The 18,168-nt window shown below is 42.4% G+C and overlaps 1 long non-coding RNA gene across 1 annotated transcript; it reads left to right on the top strand.

The window, feature by feature from the left end:
- Positions 1 to 509: 509 nt before the first annotated feature.
- Positions 510 to 3,528, top strand: LOC140690509 (uncharacterized). The gene is made up of 2 exons (XR_012065822.1): positions 510 to 910; positions 3,350 to 3,528. It is a non-coding gene; the product is annotated as an uncharacterized lncRNA (long non-coding RNA).
- The last annotated feature ends 14,640 nt before the right edge of the window (positions 3,529 to 18,168 follow it).

The following is an 18,168-nucleotide window of genomic DNA, read 5'->3' as shown; positions in this document are numbered from 1 at the left end:
TCATTTTACAGATGAGGAAACTGAGGTTCAGAGAAGTTGTGACTTGTCCATGGACTTGGTAAGGCCAAGGTTGGAGCCCAGCTCTAACTGGCTGCAAATCCATGCTCCTCCTCAGTTCTTCTTATGTCCCTCCACCCATGGTCCTGCCTCCTCTTTCTACCATAATGTCCACATCCAAACTTCTTCCCTGAAAATTGCACACTTGAAATACTTTCTTCCTCCTTTATTTAGCAAAAATTCCATCTTTTCTTCAAAACCCAATCCCACCCCCAAATCTTCCAGTATCCAGAAAAGGTCCCAGCATGGCTGTCAGCTAAACACTCCATCAAGGAAGACAGGGCAGGGATCCCACACTGATCGATGAAGGTTTGGACAGTCTGTGTAATGGTAAATGCCACTGGTTGCAGGGCTGTTTCTCATCCTGAAATTCACTCCTTTGTGACCTCACACGCCCAGCAATTGTGAGCTCCCTGCAGTCAGAGGCCAGGGTCTAAGTCCCTAAGTCTAAACTCCATCACCTGCCACATCTGTGACCTTGGGCGGGTCACTGAGCATCACTAAGCATTGTTTTCCTCATTTGGAAAAATGAGGATAATAATATAGAGCCCACCTGGCAGTGGTGCTGGAAGTGTGTGGCTGAAGGGCACTGTAAAAGCCTTAGTACTGCTGGGCATGATCGTCAACCAGGAGGAGAGGAGATGGCAGCCCCCAGATGCTTCACATGCAGTGCTGGCTTTGGTGGGGTGGCTGAGGCTCTGTGTGAGACTGAGAGGGAGGTCAAGGGTTTGCTGAGCATCACTAGGGGATGCAGGGGTAGACAAATGGGGAAAACATCTTGCACCGTTTAAGCCCCATAAGTGTCTGCTTCCCATGAGCAGGACCAAATCCTGGGAAGGCTGATCTCCAGAAGGTAACGTACAAAGTGTCAAGCAGTAAGATAAAAATGATTGGGTGTATTTAAAGGGATAGTGTGCAGTGATATTCAGAAGGGCAGGTGATGACCTCTGCGGGCCTGAGTGTCTCTGTCTGGGATAAACATTCCCCTTTCCCATCTCTCTTGGTCACAGCCCCCCTCCAGCTGCCCAACCCCGATTCTCCATGACCCCACCCCACCCCCATCTTTGTCTATGTTAATCACAATCAGCCTCGCAAGCCCAGTTGAAATCCCCCCATTCCGGGGGCCTTTCTCCCCACTGCAGTCCAAATGTGCCCTCCCCTCCTGGGACCCCCAAAGCAGAGCTCTCCGTGTCTCTGACACATCAGTTTCAGTCACAGTGACCTGGCACTATTACGCCATTGTTCATGTTAAGCCTTGATGACTAGCCTGTGACTTTTCATGGACAGGACCCGGGCCAAACACAGACTTCTGCATTCCCAAACTGAGGTCAGCCCTAAGGCCAGATGGAGCTGACAGCCAGTGTTCAAGATACATACTTGTTGGACAGAAAAATACGTAGCACCCAGCTGACCTGGCAAGGCCTTCAGCATTCACAGAGGAGAAATCCTTTCATTTGCAATAAATGAGTAAACTGAGAACCAAAGAGGGGAGGTTCCTAGTCCAGGCTCACAGTTCACGTCAGAGCCCTGACTAGTGTCTCTCTACTCAGGCTGTGGGAAATGCTAAGCTTTGTAAGAGAAATCGAACCAAATTATTCTATCTTCTCCCCTTTCCCTGTCATACCTTTATCTTAATGGAAGCTCGGAGCTTTACTGTTTCATTGGGAAAACAGGAGGAGACGCAGGATCACTTTTGACCCATTGCGGGCCTTTCGAACCGCTTATTCTGAAGACGCGGACTGTCCAGCCTCCGCTTTCACATTCCGCTGCACCGTGCTGAAATATCTACCCGGCACGTCCCCCGAAGCCGCCGCCTCAAGCCTTCGCGTTCCTTCCCTGCGCCTCGCTTCCCTTGACTAGGCTTCTCCGCCCAGGACTTATCTTTAGGGTCACTGCCTATGTGAAGTCTGACTCCCTAGAACTCTGTCAGGTGTCCCCAGGAGCTGCCTCGGCGCCCTGCAGTTTCCCTGATCAGAGTTAGATGAAATCCCCGTTCAGAGTCCTTTTGATGTGGCACTGGAATTTCCCTGCTTCTCTGGCTGTGTTTGACTCCCCCAAAGATGCACTGGAGCGCCTGTTTGGGTCTCACTTCCCCTCGCGGGAGGTTCTTTCGGGACAACCCCTCCCTTGCCCATCGCAGTTCCTCCTGAAGTATGTTCCAGGTGAGAGCTGCCATCGTGGTGAAATCTCACCTCCCTGGCTGCAGTGACTGGCAACGGGAGCTTCCTGAGTGTGAGCCCATCAGAGCGCCTCACTGCCACGACCACTCTGATTGGTTCACGGAAAACCACCTGCTGCAGGGAGGCCAATGAGTGGCTTCCTCCAGGATGCTGCGAGCTCACGCTGGGAACAGGGAACCACTTTTCCTCTCCAGCAATGCACTAAAGATGAGAGGCCTGCAGTGCTGGAGGCCATGGCCCCCTCCTACGGAGAAGCCATTCTGGAATGATGAGGCTGGCTGAGAGAGAGGAGCCAAGACAGCATTTACAGGAACAGACTCTGGGCTGTGTTTAAGCCCTCATTTTTCCAGTCCAGCTCTCACCCCACCAGTTAGAAGATTTGATCCCATGACCGTGCTTTGGGGCTGAATTGTGCCCCTTCCCAAATTCACGTGTTGAATCTCTAACACCCAGGACCTCAAAATGTGACTGTATTTAATGACAGGGCCTTTACAGAGGCAATTACGTTCACATAAGTGTGCTACAAAGAGCCCTAATTCAATGTGACTGATGTCCTTATAAGAAAAGGAACTTCAGACACACTAAGAGACACCACCAGGGATCCCCAAGGACAGATAGAAGACCATGTGAGGACACAGAGGGAAGGCAACCACCTGCTAGCCAAGGAGGAAGGCCTCAGAAAGGAAACACACCTACTGATGCCTTGATCGTGGACTCCTAGCCTCCAGGACTGTGAGAAAATAGGTTTCTGCCGTTTAAGCCGCCTAGTCTGTGGCATTTGCTATGGCGGCCCTGGCAGACGTATCCAGGTCCCAACATCCCCGTTTTTGTTCCAATGGGTTGAAGATCAGTTTCTAAGTCTTGTGATTCAAAGGGAACCCATGCGAGCCTTCAAATGTCTTCAGCAGATGTAATAGTGATTGTCTTCCAAATACCTTCGTGACCAAGGCCCAAGGCCTGTGACATCAGGGAGTCAGACCAGGTTACCCAGGTTACTCATTTATGGGCCCAGGTCAAGCCTAAATCAGATCAATTTAAAACTCTATCGCAGTTTAATGAATTAATAGCTGCCTGAAACATTTTGTTTGATAAACAACTTTTCCCCTTAACAGGATTCCAGAAATTAGGACGGGGCAAGGACAAAACTGACCTTCAGTCTGTGAGTAATAACTATCTGGACACCTCTGGTTGCCCCGAAGACTTGGCATTTCTTTCCAAAACCTCAGAGAAACTCCCCTGCAACATAAACCTAGTGTACGTGGTGACTTTAAATACAACTGGGTGACACTTCCTTCTTGGGGCACTTTTCCAACTTCCAAATGAGCTACTTGCTTACCACCAGGAGTGAGTTTTCCCCCAGCTCGGTTAAGAATGGCTTTACCTGGTAAAGACTAGCATCACTTATTTCTTTTCTTTTTTTTTTTTTTTACCACCATTCACACACCAAATGTCCACTGCATGCCTACAGGTGGTCAGGAAACAAAGTAACCTGACCACATTAACTTAGCCTCCTGCAGAACAGCTATCACTGAGCTAAGATTCAGAGGCTCACCCTTAGACACGTGTCAGCCCTGGGGACTTCTTGAAAGCTATTTATACTTGACTTTGTGTGCTGGTGGTTTTTGCCCCTGCACCCCGTCCGTCCGTATATATTGCTGCCCAATCCATTTCATTGTAGGGATGCTTTCCCTCCAAAAACAGAGTCTCTGAATGTATTTTCCTGCCTCCCCATCCCTTGTGTAAAAGTAAACTAAACATGTTTACTCAGGAAAATTCAGAAAACAGAGGTTCAAAACAATGAGAAAATTTGTCAAGTTGTGAAAAGTCTTCAGTAGCTGGCATCTGAGGATCTCAGAATCATGAGAACAGAGAACTGATTTTTTTTAAGTTCTCTTTGCTCTTTTTCACATGTGTCTTTTCCCATGCGTCTCACAGTGCTCCCTTAGTATTCCATCCACAGCTTTGATAATTCCCTTCCACCTTTCACCTCCTTTCCTTCCAAACTGGATTCTACCACTTAGGGAAACCTCGGCGAAAACTCAGTTCTTCGTGGTGAACCTGTTTCTAACAAAAAACTTAACTGCCTTCACTTACTTCTTGCTTCACAGATCAGAAGACTATAAGAAAACATTGATTTAAACAACCTTTTGCTTAAATAAATTTGCATATATTAACTTAAAGAAATAAATCTATTTAAGTAGCATTGCCATGTCTTCCAGGAAAATGCATACACAAAATATTAAAATTGTTTACTACGTCTGTCTCTCAATGTGCTTTATGTGGACACAAGATGAATTCTTGAGTTTAGCTGAAGGATTTTTTTAAACGAGTGACAAATGAATTAGCTGACTATGTATCTAAGTGCTTTTGTCCTAATTATGGGGAAATAGAGGACAATTTATTTGCCCATGTGTCACAGTACATTCAACTCAAGGCTCCGAGAGAACTCGCTTTTTCACTTTTTTAGATGCTTACTTTTGTTACCTTCTTAAAGATTTTACCTTGTTTTAATCAAGAACATTTGAAGCATTACCGAAATAACGACTAAAAACATGATCCTGGATTCAGATGTGCTTGGAAAATGCTCAATAAAATAAGTTAAGCATGGGATTTTTTGCCTGTTTATTTTGCTTGTTTGTTTAGTAGCAAGACTTCTCAGGGGTTTGAATGTGCTTGCGTACCCGGACATCCTACCAGGGTGCCCCCGGAAGCAGTGCTCACAAATTTGAACCCCACCCCCACCCCCACCCCATTTTTGTGCAAATTATTCAGAATTATTGGTCTGGGGAATGTCAGTCTGATGTCTCTAGCCACTTCAATGACTCAGAAAAGAAAGAAACCTTAAGGGCATAAAATACAAACATTTAAAATTTTTCTTTTGAAAATCTAAGCTCCTACTCCACTTGACTTTAAAAGTACTATTAACTGTCTTGGAAGAAGTGCTATTTCTGGTGATATCTCAAGGTATAGTCTTCTTAGAAAGGACTGTATTTAAGCCCTTGGATCAAAAAGTCAAATATTTCATAATATAAAGAGAATCAAGTCACCAAAAAAATACCCAGAGATGTATATAAACACCCATTGGGTGGTACCGAGCATTTCATCTGCACAGAGATTGGGGTAATGGGTACACAAAATGTGGTCTATATGTGCAATGGAATAGTACTCAGCCTTAAAAAAGAAGGAAATTCTGGCACACACTACAGCATGGATGAACCTTGGTTGCATTACGCAAAGTGAAAGAAGGCAGTCACAGAAAGACAAATACTGTATGATTGCACTTATATGAGGTACCCAATATAGTCACATTCAGAGACAGAAAATAGAATGGTGGTTGCCAGGAGCTTGGGGGGAGGGGGGAATGAGGAGTTACAGTCTAATGAACACAGAGTTTTAATTTAGGCAGATGAAAAAGTTTGGAGATGGATTGTGGTAATGTTGCACAACAATGTGAATACACTCAAAGCCAATAACCTGTTCACTTAAAAGGGGTCAAAATGGTAAATTTCATGCTGTGTATATTTTAGCACAATAGAAAAATAACAAGTTGATGTGACCACCAGGGGGAAATCCCATAGACAAGAAAGGTGGAACTTTGAGAAGGGAAAAGAGTAGCTGATATTAAAGAATATTGCAAGTAAATCTCTTCAGATTTTTAAAAACATTTTTCTTTAATACAGGAGGTAAAGCTGCACAGCTGTTAAGAAAGAGAGAGCTAAGGGAAGAAGAATTTTAAAATCTTAAGTTTCTAACACATCACCTTTTAAATGTCTACGTGGTCCCAGTGTGTTCCAGCATATTATAGATAAAAATTTTAGATACAATATTACATTGTATTATATTATAGATACAAATACATATTATAGATTATAGATACAATATTACTGTATCTATATTGTATATTATAGATACAAATACAGAGGGTTTTTAACCCCTTTCCTCAAGTAATTTACAATCTTATGGTAAGATACACCCACGAGTCACTTGGAGGCAATGAAACCTGTGCTAGGAGGTATCAATGCAGAGCTCCAGAAGCACGTGGGAAGAGGATGCTAAGTGTGATTGAAAAGCCATCCCCTGTTTTCCACACCTACCCTACTTCTTTCATCCGGATCCAAACTGAGCTCCACTGCCTCTGGGGAGCCGTCCCCATCATCCTAACCCACTGTGGTCCAACTTCTTACTCTTCCTACAGTCATGCTGTAGTAACTATCCAGAGCCTTGCCCTTTTCCCTCAGTGGGTTTAGGTAGACATTGTAACATGACTAATACATATTTTTATGTATTTTCACATATGCCCCCTGTTTGGTTAGAGGCCTTCGTTACCAAGGTGGCTGGGAGAAGTCTTAGAAGGACAAGTCTGAGAGAGAGAGCTCTGATCCTGTGCTATGTGTGCGTTGCCCAAGAGGCCCCCGAGCTCCCAGATGCCCTGTTGGGGGTGGAGGCAGGGGTGGGAGTGGACACAGAGGCACTGAGACCTACAACACTGGTTCAGGTGTAAAGAATAAACAATGCAGGGACCTCTGCAATGTGGATGTATCTGGTAACTTTGTATTTTGATGGTGTGAGCAATAGCACAAGATCCACAGATGCCAGATGAGAGTAGTCATAGTGGGCAGATGCCAACACAAAGTGCTCAGGAACCAGACCAGACCAGCCTCCCTGCTGGTGTCCTGCAGCTACCACCACATACAGAGCAGCACCGCCAACCCTCAAAGGACATGAACGCTTTTCCTGGATACATCCAACCATCTTAGGAAGGGACAGAGAGATGCTTCCTGTGAAAGGGAGCCTCCCTGACTGAGCATTTATACCTGGATACTTGTCCAAATTATACCTAAGATGCTGCTCTAGAATGAGAAAGTTTGGACTGTCTTTCATTAGGAAGTGTAAATCCAGTCTGCCACTATTGATTGGATGAAGGTGAAGAGGCACAGAAAAGAACTTGATTCTTTCACTTTTTGACCCATTTAACTTCCTGAGTATGTAAATGCTCATCCCTTCCCCCGTTAAACACAGCAAGGAGACCTGCGGAACGTTCTAGCTGGCGTGCGCAACAGGGAGCCCTCAGTAAACGCTGTGTGAAGAAACAAAAGCAAGGAAATATGGATTTCATCTTGCTTTTCCATGCTTTTCCACCAAAGTCAAGATAAATTCTAAAACAGATTTTTTAAAAATAACGTAAATCACAGAGCACTCTGGAAAGAGAAAGGTATTAAGGAAGTCACAGGGCTTAGCCCTTAAAATATTAGGACTGCTGGCCACAGACAGTCTTTCTGCCAAGCTTCCTGTCAATAAGCTGAAGTAAATATCTATCTGGACCAGTGAAGTCCCACAAAGGTAATAAGCAAAGTTTTCAATCTTCAGCAATGTTTGAACGTCTCTCTGTTACAGAGGAAAGACCCTGGAGCTGCTCATAAATGGATATTTCCCTTCGGAATTAACAACCTCTCCAAGGTCAAACTTGAGTTCTTCTGAAGATTCCAGAGGCAACAGAAAGCCACTCTTTTTTTTTTTTCTCCCCAATCTATTACCTTCAAAGTCACTTTGCTTTAAGAGTTCTTTGAATATGCCTTTTTCTGAATGGAGCTTTTAGTAGGGAAGAAACTAGGACAAATTCTGGACAAAGCAAAAGACAATCTTAAAAGTCGGCAGCCAGGCCAGGTAAGTCTTAATGAGAATGTTAACAGACTGGCTGGCTTCTCCTTGCTGTATATGGCGAGGTGTGCAAGGCTATTAACAATAGAACTCTGCAAAAAGCATCGTGGAAAGCAGGTGCATATTGATTCTCATCTTAAGCTCATCAATAATTAATAAGGCAAATGTTATTTAAAGATACAGGCAGGGGGAGGGTATAGCTCAAGTGGTAGAGTGTGTGCTTAGCATGCACGAGGTCCCAGGTTCAATCCCAAATACCTTCATTAAAAAAGTAATTAAGTAAACCTAATTACCCCTCTAAAAATGAAGCAAAGTAAAATAAAAATACATGAAAACAGTCTTTAAAAGAAATGTTATTTCTGAAAAAAAGGATAGAGGCATTACTGTTTTTTTTTTTAAACCTGGCACAATTGTATTCAGAAACTCACTATATTCAGTATCCTATAAAAATATCCTTCTCTTCTGTATGAGACTAGTCAGATTTCATCTCATTCATGAAAACTTTCCAGGCTATTCCAGTCCACCCCAATCACTCCCTTCTCTGAACTCCAAGAGCATTTATTGCCTGTAGCACTCACTGGGCATAAGCCATTAGGTATCTTTTTTTATTATTGTTATTTTTAAACAAGCATGGTCTAATAGATAATAAAATCCTCCAGGGTAGGGATCACAGTAAATGCATCTTATCCCTGGTACCTAGCCTGGAGCCTTATCCACAGCGCATAAAGGTTCAATAAATGTTTGTCGTTAATGGATACATTGTAGATGCATCTGGATAAACACAATACAGGAAAAGTGCGGATCATCATCTAATGAACATGCAGCCAAGAAATCAATACGAGAGCGCTGTCTGAGCACCAAGTGAGAGACAAAGCAGTGCCCTTCTCCCTGCCCCAACATCCAGCCGCGTGATGGATTACGTTACATGAAATTATCGATAAAGACCGATGTAGACACAATGACTTCGAAACAGTAGCAAGAAATATTAGATACACTATGTAACATTACAACAAAGGCAGCAGAACCGAGAGGCAGCACCTGGAGAAACAGATTCAGATGATGAAGACCTCTTTGCAGATACGTAACTTCAAGCATGATGAAAAACATGGTGCTTTCCTTTCCTCCTTCTCTATCTCCCCAGCCCAGAGACTGAGATGCTGATCATCTCGCAAGATATGTCAAATGAGCATCATTTGCCCTTAAACAAAGGAACAGGAAGGCAACCTTGGGCATTCAACCTTCGCCAAAACAAAGTCAACCATCTCAAATGGGTTATGTTCTCACAATGTGCATCAGGGCAAATAAATTCATACAATTCTCATTTATATACATGAAGAGAGTAGGAAAATCTACTTATCTCTGGTCCAAATTTCTGTCTTCTTCCATGGGATCTGACTCATTCGCTGAGAGTAGAAAGTTGGGCCAAATCTCATCTAGCAGTGAACCTCATCTTGCCTTTCTCTTTCACTCTTGTTGCCGCTTTCCCCACTAACAACCTTTCTTTTATCCTAGAGGTGGGGGACCCTTAGGTAGAAGACCACCATTTTTATCGAACCTGTAGGTAACATACTCAGCAACAGCATTGGTCTAAATGATGTGAAGAAGTGAAAAAAATCCACCAGACCAATCCGAATGTGCCCGGTCCCGAAGCCAAGATCTTGGGCCTAAGGAGGAGCAAGGGGGGACCACGAGCTGATACCCCTCTCCTTGCCCAACTTGTATGTGCTTTGTTGTTCTTTGAATGCCCGAAATAGGATAATAATTTAACGGATCACTTCAAGGGAACATCGATAGTGGTGTGACTAACTTATAATAGCCTTTCCTAGTTCTTTGGCTTAAATAACCAACAAGATTTGAGCTACTGCATTTGCTCCTCACTTCATCCATCACCATGTTTCTCAGTCGCTTTTAAACTTTTGAATGGACTAAAGAACTTGCCAAACGAATTGGCTATGTAGATACAGCTCTAATGATCTGGTTTGTCTCCACTATTATTAATTTTTGGATGCATTAAATCCACTAGCTAAAGGAAATGAGGATTGAATTCCTTAGGTTAAGTGGTATATAGTAAGAATTTCTATAAATAACCTGGCTTCCATCATAATCAAATGAAGACTTAAATCATCTCATCTCTTTGAAACAATTGATCTGTGGTATCTTTTTGTGGGCCAAAGTTTTCATTGAAATAAAAAATTAAAGATATATAGATATTTACAAAGTAACACTGAATTTAGTAATGGAGGAGCCCTTCATTACAGGATATAGACTTTTCCTTCTACATCCTGAAGACATGGACTTAGAAATGGTTCATGTACTCACAGTCATTAATGTCCTGTTGGCGCAGTGGGTTGAGGTTCTCCAAGCCTTTTCCTTGTCTATTGGTAGAGATGGGGATATTTCAATGAGAGGCATTCACGTCCAGAAATGCCCAGGAAGAGAGCTGGAAAGGACCTAGACAGAAGCACAGAGGAACTCCTGTAAGCACAGCTGTTTCTTAGGATGATGGAGGCAGCCTGCAGAATGGTGAGTCAGGGCAGTGGTCAGCACCCGGAGACACTAGGGGGCAGAAGGTGGGATTCTCCACTAGACAGAGCTAGGACACATCTGTGGCACCTGTGGGTACCATTACCAGGGCAGAGCAGGGAGATGGAATCGGCTCTTACACCTCCGTAGGCAAGAGCATATGGATTAAAGCAGGTATATGTGAGTGTTTCCTGCCTCCCTATGTTTGAGCCTACATTGAAGATATTCCTGGGGCGGCACGTGTGTGCTTAACAGTATGATTGCATATTGGGTAGGGATGTGTATGTGAACATACACACACATATATGTCAGATTAGATATAGGTATAGCTGTAGATTGTGGGCCATTATTACAATAAATGGAAGTCACGCTGGTGGAAGGAAGCTCGCTTCTGTTGAATGTGTACTGTGTTCCGGGCCTTTTCATATGCCTTCTTATCTAACTTCCACAATCGCTGTGAAAGGTGGCTGTATTACAGCCATGTTTACCAAAGAGGAAATCTGATGACCCGCACGCAGGTTTAGGAACGCGCCCAAGATCGCACAGCTGGGAAGTTACAGGGCCCTGATTAGAAACCGGTTCTGCTGATCTTCAAAAATCCTAATTCAGTATTCAAAACCATAGCACACTCACAGTTCACATCACGAAGACTTGCAATAGCTTCTCACAATGTGAAACTGACTCCAGGGAATATGGTTTGTGGTATGTTTGCACAAACAGTACTGACATGTGCATTATACAAAATTAAAATAACATATATGCAAAAGTTGGATTTCTTTTTGAATGCAAATATATATAAAAAGTTAAATAAATACCACATTTCACTTTCCCCTTTTCCACCCCAAGATAATTATTGAAGAACCCCATCATAGGAAAATACACAAGAATGAATTCCATTCTATGACTCAATTAAAATAAGTCATTTAAAAGAATATTAAGCTTTTTTTTTCAAGTGGATATATCAAATCCATATGCATACATAATTGAATGCATTCACTATTTGCCACAAAACACATTAGCATTGGGGTAGCAATCCGAATTCCATTCACATTGCCTCTTTCTGCTGCAGGAAAAGCCATTTCCACTGAGATGCTTGGAGCCCTCCTAAATTTGATCCACTCCGCTATGGTCCATCGTCATTGAAGACTTTGTAGCCTTTGGGCACTAGCCTTTTGATTTTGTTTCTTGTTCAGAAAGTGTGTTGTTCTGTCAGTTGTGTTTTTGTGAGACAGATTCAAGAATGTAAGTACCTATTAAGCGTGTAACGCAGCGTCTGGCAAGTAGTCAGTGTGGAATAAAAGTCAATGGTGGTGGTCACAATACCTGTAAGGGGAAGAAAGAAGAGGAAGTGGAGGAGGGAGACCTGAAGGAAGAGAAGGAGGCCAAGGAGGAGGGAACAAAATGTCAGAAAAAGTAGAGAAAGAGGAAAAGACGAAGGTGGAGTTACAGAGAGCGTTAAGGGACCAGAGTGGCAATGCCCTGCACCCTGCAAATTATTCTGTCCTTCACCTTAGACTTCATGCAGTTGTCCTTTTTCTTTCTTTTTTTTTTGGTTTAAGATTGACTGCTGATCTGTAGGAAGAACACGCTGGGCACTGAGCCCCTGGCTGGGATTGTGGGACTGAGACGGGGAGAAAGGCGGCATTTTTACCTTGTGCTCCAAACCCTTGGGAAATATGTTGGTTGTGTTGTGTGGTGACATAATAAAGGTTAACTTTAGCAATCTGGACCCAAATGGAAGATACAAAAGCTCCTTCCAGACAAATCAAAGTGAAATAGATTTTCTTTGGTGTTTCTATTCCCTATAATAATATTTGAAAAAAGTCATATTTCAGGCAGAGCAGGGATAAAGAAAAATATTCTCATGTACTTTTGAAAGGAAAATTCCATTTAGGAAATTTCCTGTGTAGATTTTTGTCATATCAAGCCTCAGTCTTTGTTTCTTTCCTTTGTTTTGGGGAACCTTGAAAATTGAATTGATAATAAAATAATAGTAATAATAAAGATGAACATTCATTGAGCACTTACGATATGCAGAGCATGCTTTCCATGCTTTATATCACTTTATACTCAGTACAGTCAAATAAAGTAGGTACCGTGTTGCAGAAGAGAAATATGAGGCTCAGAGAATTTAAATAATTTGGCTAAAGCCACATAGGTAGTAGGTGGTAGAACTAAAACTCAAACTATGGGCTAGCTGAAAATGAAGCCCTCTGTGGTCCACCAGGCTGTACTTACATAACCTGCGAGATGCCTGCTTCACTGCCCAACACACAGTCTGTGTAAGACAATGCTCCCCTTGGCTTTTTTTAAGGAGTTCCTCCCCTTGAATTGTTACCACTTTAAATAAAGTTCTGTTTTCATCAGTACACAGGTTGGGAGAATGTCCTATGTGGGGAGTGATACTAACTTTGAGCTGGGCATCTGAAATATTCATTCTTTCCTTTATGTTTCTGCCTTGCAGCTCCTAGATCTTAGCATAAAAGCTAAGCATCCTTCTCTGGGTTCAAGAAGCCATGAGACTCAGGGCAACAGTTGGAGTTTGCCTACATGGATTATCTGGGGAGGTGAGATGTGCAGTGGTGAGGAGGAAGATGTCTGGGCTTTCGTCCACCCCATACTGGGCACATTCATACTTACATGATCATGTGCTATATACAGATTTTATTTTTAATTACGGGAGAACCCCAATGCTTGACTTACTCTCAGAAGATAATTTCCTGAGCTATCAGAAGACTGTAGCAAATTGTATCAGGAGCACTGGGCATGTTACTAATTAGTTATTGCCTTAATAAGAGGACATGCACTTCAACTAGAGCAGCTGAATGAACAATTCTCTCAACTTTTCCCCTACAGTCAGTCTCCTTGTCTCTTCTTGACCCCCAAACTAGCATAGCAAGATGAGTGAGGAAGTCAAGGCTCATTGATGTCCAAGGTCACATCTCTAGCCTACAAGTGAATTAGAACCTAGGTTTCTAATCTCCCAGTCAAAAACAATCTTTGATTCAAGGTGTTTCCACAAATAGTAAAAGATGACTTGCTGGAATGAAGGAAGATCCCAATTAGTCAAAGGTGCTTAGGAAATTCAGCATTCTCTACCATCCTACAGAAATTTCAAATGTACATTTTTGCATATGAGAGTTTCTCCTAAACCCTGCTGTACATTTTTAAGAGTTGGTTTTACCCACAAATTTTGTACGTGTTGATCACAGGTTTTCTTAAACATCTGTTAATATTCAGAGGCACTAGGATTTCTTAGAACCTCACAGCAATTCAGAGGGCGTTCTGGAAATGCTACTTACTAATAATAAAGGTATAAATAATCATGATAATAATTGCTTTATTGGCATTTCACATTCATACTATCGAAATACTGCCATATCTTCCTAGCATACCTCTCCCACCCCCATCTCTTCCTGTCTGATTTATCTTCCATGTATCTGCTTTCCCTAAATACACTCTCACCCTTTCATTCTACCATCTCCACAATGCACTACTCTGTATAAAATCCAACTTCTCAGCCTGAGATTTTATCCCCCCTTTTTTTTGGCTATTATGAATAATGCTGCTATAGACATTCATGTACAAGTCTTTACATGGATTTATTTTTATTTGGAGGGGTTCATTTATTATTTTTAGAGGAGTTACCAGTATTGAACCTGGGACTTCGTGCATGCCATGCATGTACTCTACCTCTTGAGCTAAACCCTTCCCCACACTTTCTCCTTCTCTCCAGGTACTCCCTCCACTGCTCTCCAAGGCAAGCCCTCTGGTTTACATGACTGGCTTGCTCTCCAATCCCTAAGTAGGGCACACATTTCCTCACTTCCCACACCTTTGTGCTCTCCCCTCTCCCCATTTATCCAGGTGTGTTTCTTAACAGATTGCGGGTGCCTTTGAGAGCAGAGGCGGTTACCTGCTTATCACTGTTTCCCTTGCAGAACCTGGCCCCATGCCTTGTACCAGGGACCTTAGAACATCTTCAGCTCCTGCACTGCCTCCACTCCCAGCTCCCGTCTCTCAAACACAAATATCCACAACTAGGGTCACACTTGATCTGACACTCAGCAGCTCATGTGGTTTTATTTTTAAACTTCAACTATGGTGATAAAGTTTCCTTATTATAGAAGTTAAAAAAAACATAAAAATCATTGCATTTGAAGGGAAAAGAGCAATGCCTATTTTAACTCTGTCTTTTCAAAAATGATTGAAATTCTGGACCTACAAGCTCAAGTTGGTGTGTTGGTTGAAAGAGTAGCTTTAGGTGCCCGTGAGCTTGTGTCAAGGATGTACTTGGCCTTCCTGGTAGTTACAGCTCTACCTTATGATGGACATAACTGTTTGCAGAGGGATCTGTGGATGTGAAGGCAGAGAGGCTGAAATGGGACCGACAGTCTACAGGCGAAGGATCTGGCCTTGGCTTCTGGTTTTATGGCTGACTTCTGAGTGACCTTGGGAAAAGTCACTTACCTTCCCTGGGCAGCATTTCCCATGACTGTAAAATAGGAAATCTAATATTTAAACTCATGGGGTTACTGTGGGAATTAACTGCAGTAATTGCTATAAAATGCCTTGTAAATCACAAGGGGTTCTGCAAATGTTAGCTATTATTAAGGAAGCATTCTGGGCATCTCCAGGTTTTTTTGTTGTTGTTATTTGTCTTGGGTGACACCGGAGGTATTTCCAGCTGCCCCAGAATACTTTCTATTATGAAACATTGAATTCTCTTAGCTCTGCTGTTCCAGTCCTAACTCTGTTCATGTTTACATGCAGCAGAGTCAGCTTCTTAACCAAAAATACTTTTCTTTATTGTTTGAAAACTGCTGTTCAAACTTTCATTAGGGACCCAAGGAAGTGTTATGGCTAAACTTGCCATCTTAGGTGCTTATTCCAATCTTGGGCTTTCAACTATACACACACATACACACACACACACCATCAGGTGCATTTTCCTTTCTTTGTTCCTTCTTTTCTTTGATTCCTCCTACCTTTCTCTTCTCTCCTCTTCTTTTTTTTTTCTTTGCTCCAGTTGGAGTCTAGAAATAGTGACATCAGCAAATGGCACGTGAATCTTTGACCAGAGCGACCTGATTTTATTTCTCCCCTGCCGAGACTGCTTGAAACACTTGCAAAGCCTCAACATTTTCTCCAGAGCACTCGCATAGGCTCTGGTAGGGGAAATGGACCTAACTGTGTGTTATTTACCAGCTAGGTCCCGGAGCAGATTATAATCTGCTTCATTACTGAGGAATATCCCCCAGGCACCCCGTGACCCATCGGGGAGATACGTTTTCTATGAGTTGATGGGATTTATTGACTCACTGGGCCAGCATGCTCTTGGAGTCCAAGTAAAGACCCTTAATTCCACAGTGGATTGAAAAGCCAACAGACTCTGCTTTCCTGCATATTCACAGTTTGTAGATTATTGATCTGATCATGAATCAGCTCAGCCTCCTCTGGGTGTCCTTAGCTCTACGTACTTGCAAAGTCCCTTCACGAGGCCTGAGTCACAGAACAGCCCAAATCAGCACCTTCACAGCAGCTGCTTATGGTGTGCAACTGCTCAACATTATTTTTGTTTTGAAAGTGTAATGTTTCAGCCTTCCTTAAAACAGACCAAGTCAGGGAAAGCAATACCCCCTAGGAAATATGTGAATTGCCATAGACACACAATTAGAAATAAAAAAGGTCTATAAAAAGACAGTCATAGAATTTCCAAGCTGGAATAAAATGTAATAGAATTGTTTACAATTTATTGCGCATTAAGACTAGACTTGGAGGATTATGGACAAGAGTCCTTTTAAACTGAGAGAGAGAGAATGTGTATGTGTGTGTGTCTATGTGTCTGTACTGAGGTTTTTTTTTTTCCTGGAGGATCTTTATTGAAGCTTGTTCAATCAAAGGCCCTCATATCACAGCCTCTCAGGAAAGCGTGTTCTCTAGTAACTAACACGAGCCACACAAGAGCTACATTGACTAATTTTCAGGGAAGGTCAGAACTTGATCTCATCACCATCTGGTCTATTAGAAAAATTATCTTCTAAATTTCAATATAAAGATCAATTCTTTTTCAAAGGACCACTCTCATGTGAATGCAGATGGAAAAACAAACTTTGCTCCTCATGGTCTTCCTGTCCCAAACCATCTTTCTACCTCCCACCCTTATTTTTTTTCCTTTCTTAAAAATTTCATTTATTTTACATTTTAATGCCATTCTCATGATATGATTCTTGTAGCGTAAACTACACATATTTCAGATGTACAATTTGATGAATTTCGATAGATGTATACACCCATGAAACCACCACCACAATCAAGATACCTAACATTTCCATCAATCCCCAAGAGGTGCAATTTTTCAATTCCCAATTTAACCCTTCTCACCTGCTTTAACCCCTGGTAACCATAAATTTGTTCTCTGTGTCTGTGAGTTTGTTTCTGTTATGTAGATAAGTTCATTTGTGTCCCTTTTTTTTAGATTCCACATACTGCATCATTTTATTCTTTTTTATGGTTGAATAGTATTCCATTATATATATGCCACTATGAAGGACAGTATAGAGATTCCTCAAAAAACTAAAAATAGTCTTAGTATATGATCTAGCAATTCCACTCCTGGGCATGTATCCAGAGGAAAATATAATTTGAAAAGATACATGCACCCCAATGTTCACAGCAGCATTGTTTACAATAACCAAGTCATAGAAACAATCCAAATGTCCATTAACAGATGACTGAATAAAGAAGGTGTAGTACGTTTATACAACGGAATACTACTTGGCCATAAAAAATAAATTAATGTTATTTGAAGCAACATAGATGGGCCTGGCGATGGTCATTCTAAGTGAAGTAAGACATAAAGAGAAAGAAAAATACCCCTCATATGTGGAATTTAAAAAAAGGGACACAAATGAACTTATCTACAAAACAGAAACTCATAGACATAGAGAACAAATTTATGGTTACCAGGGGTTAAAACGGGTGGGAAGGGATAAATTGGGAATTATAAAATTGCACCTCTTGGGGATTGATGGAAATGTTAGCTATTTTGACTGTGGTGGTAGTTTCATGGGTGTATAGATCTGTCAAAATTCATCAAATTGTACATCTGAAATATACGCAGTTTACAGTACAGGAACCAGACCACAATAAAGATGTTTAAAAAAAAGAACACTTCAGTCTACTCTTCACATCCACTGACTTCAAGTTTATGCAGCCTATACTTGTGCTTATCATATCTAAACCACTTCTGACTTGTCAATCTGAGGCTGTCACCCATCAGGAGATGGATAATACTGCTGATCTCTGACCCTCCAAGCTGCCTGACAGCTGGTGCTGTCTGGGGAAGTTCCAGCCCTCTCCCCTCATCACCATTAAAATGCTGGTGTGCTGGGGGAAAGGATCTTGAGATGAGGTGGTCTCCATGCCCAGCACCCAGGTGACAGGCCCCAGTTCTCGCCTAGTTTTGTATCACGGTCAGGGCCATAACTGTGCCTCAGTGCCTCCACTCCTGTCTTGGTACTCTGAGCACAGCTGAGGGAGTGCTACCCAAGACAAGTGCCTCTGCTCTCAGCAAACCAACCCCTGCTTCCCACTGCCCCTCATCTCAGAACACTTCCTCCTCATGCAAAATTAGTGTAGACGGAGTGCAAGGCTGTGTGTGTGTGGGAGGGGGGTTAGAGCAAATAATTGGGTAGAGATGCCTTACTGGTAAAGTAGAGGTTGAAAAATTGGAAATAGCTTCTAATTC

This window comes from Vicugna pacos, chromosome 30 (assembly GCF_048564905.1).
Source record: "Vicugna pacos chromosome 30, VicPac4, whole genome shotgun sequence".
NCBI classification, from domain to species: domain Eukaryota; kingdom Metazoa; phylum Chordata; class Mammalia; order Artiodactyla; family Camelidae; genus Vicugna; species Vicugna pacos.
This window is presented reverse-complemented; position numbering and strand designations above follow the sequence as displayed.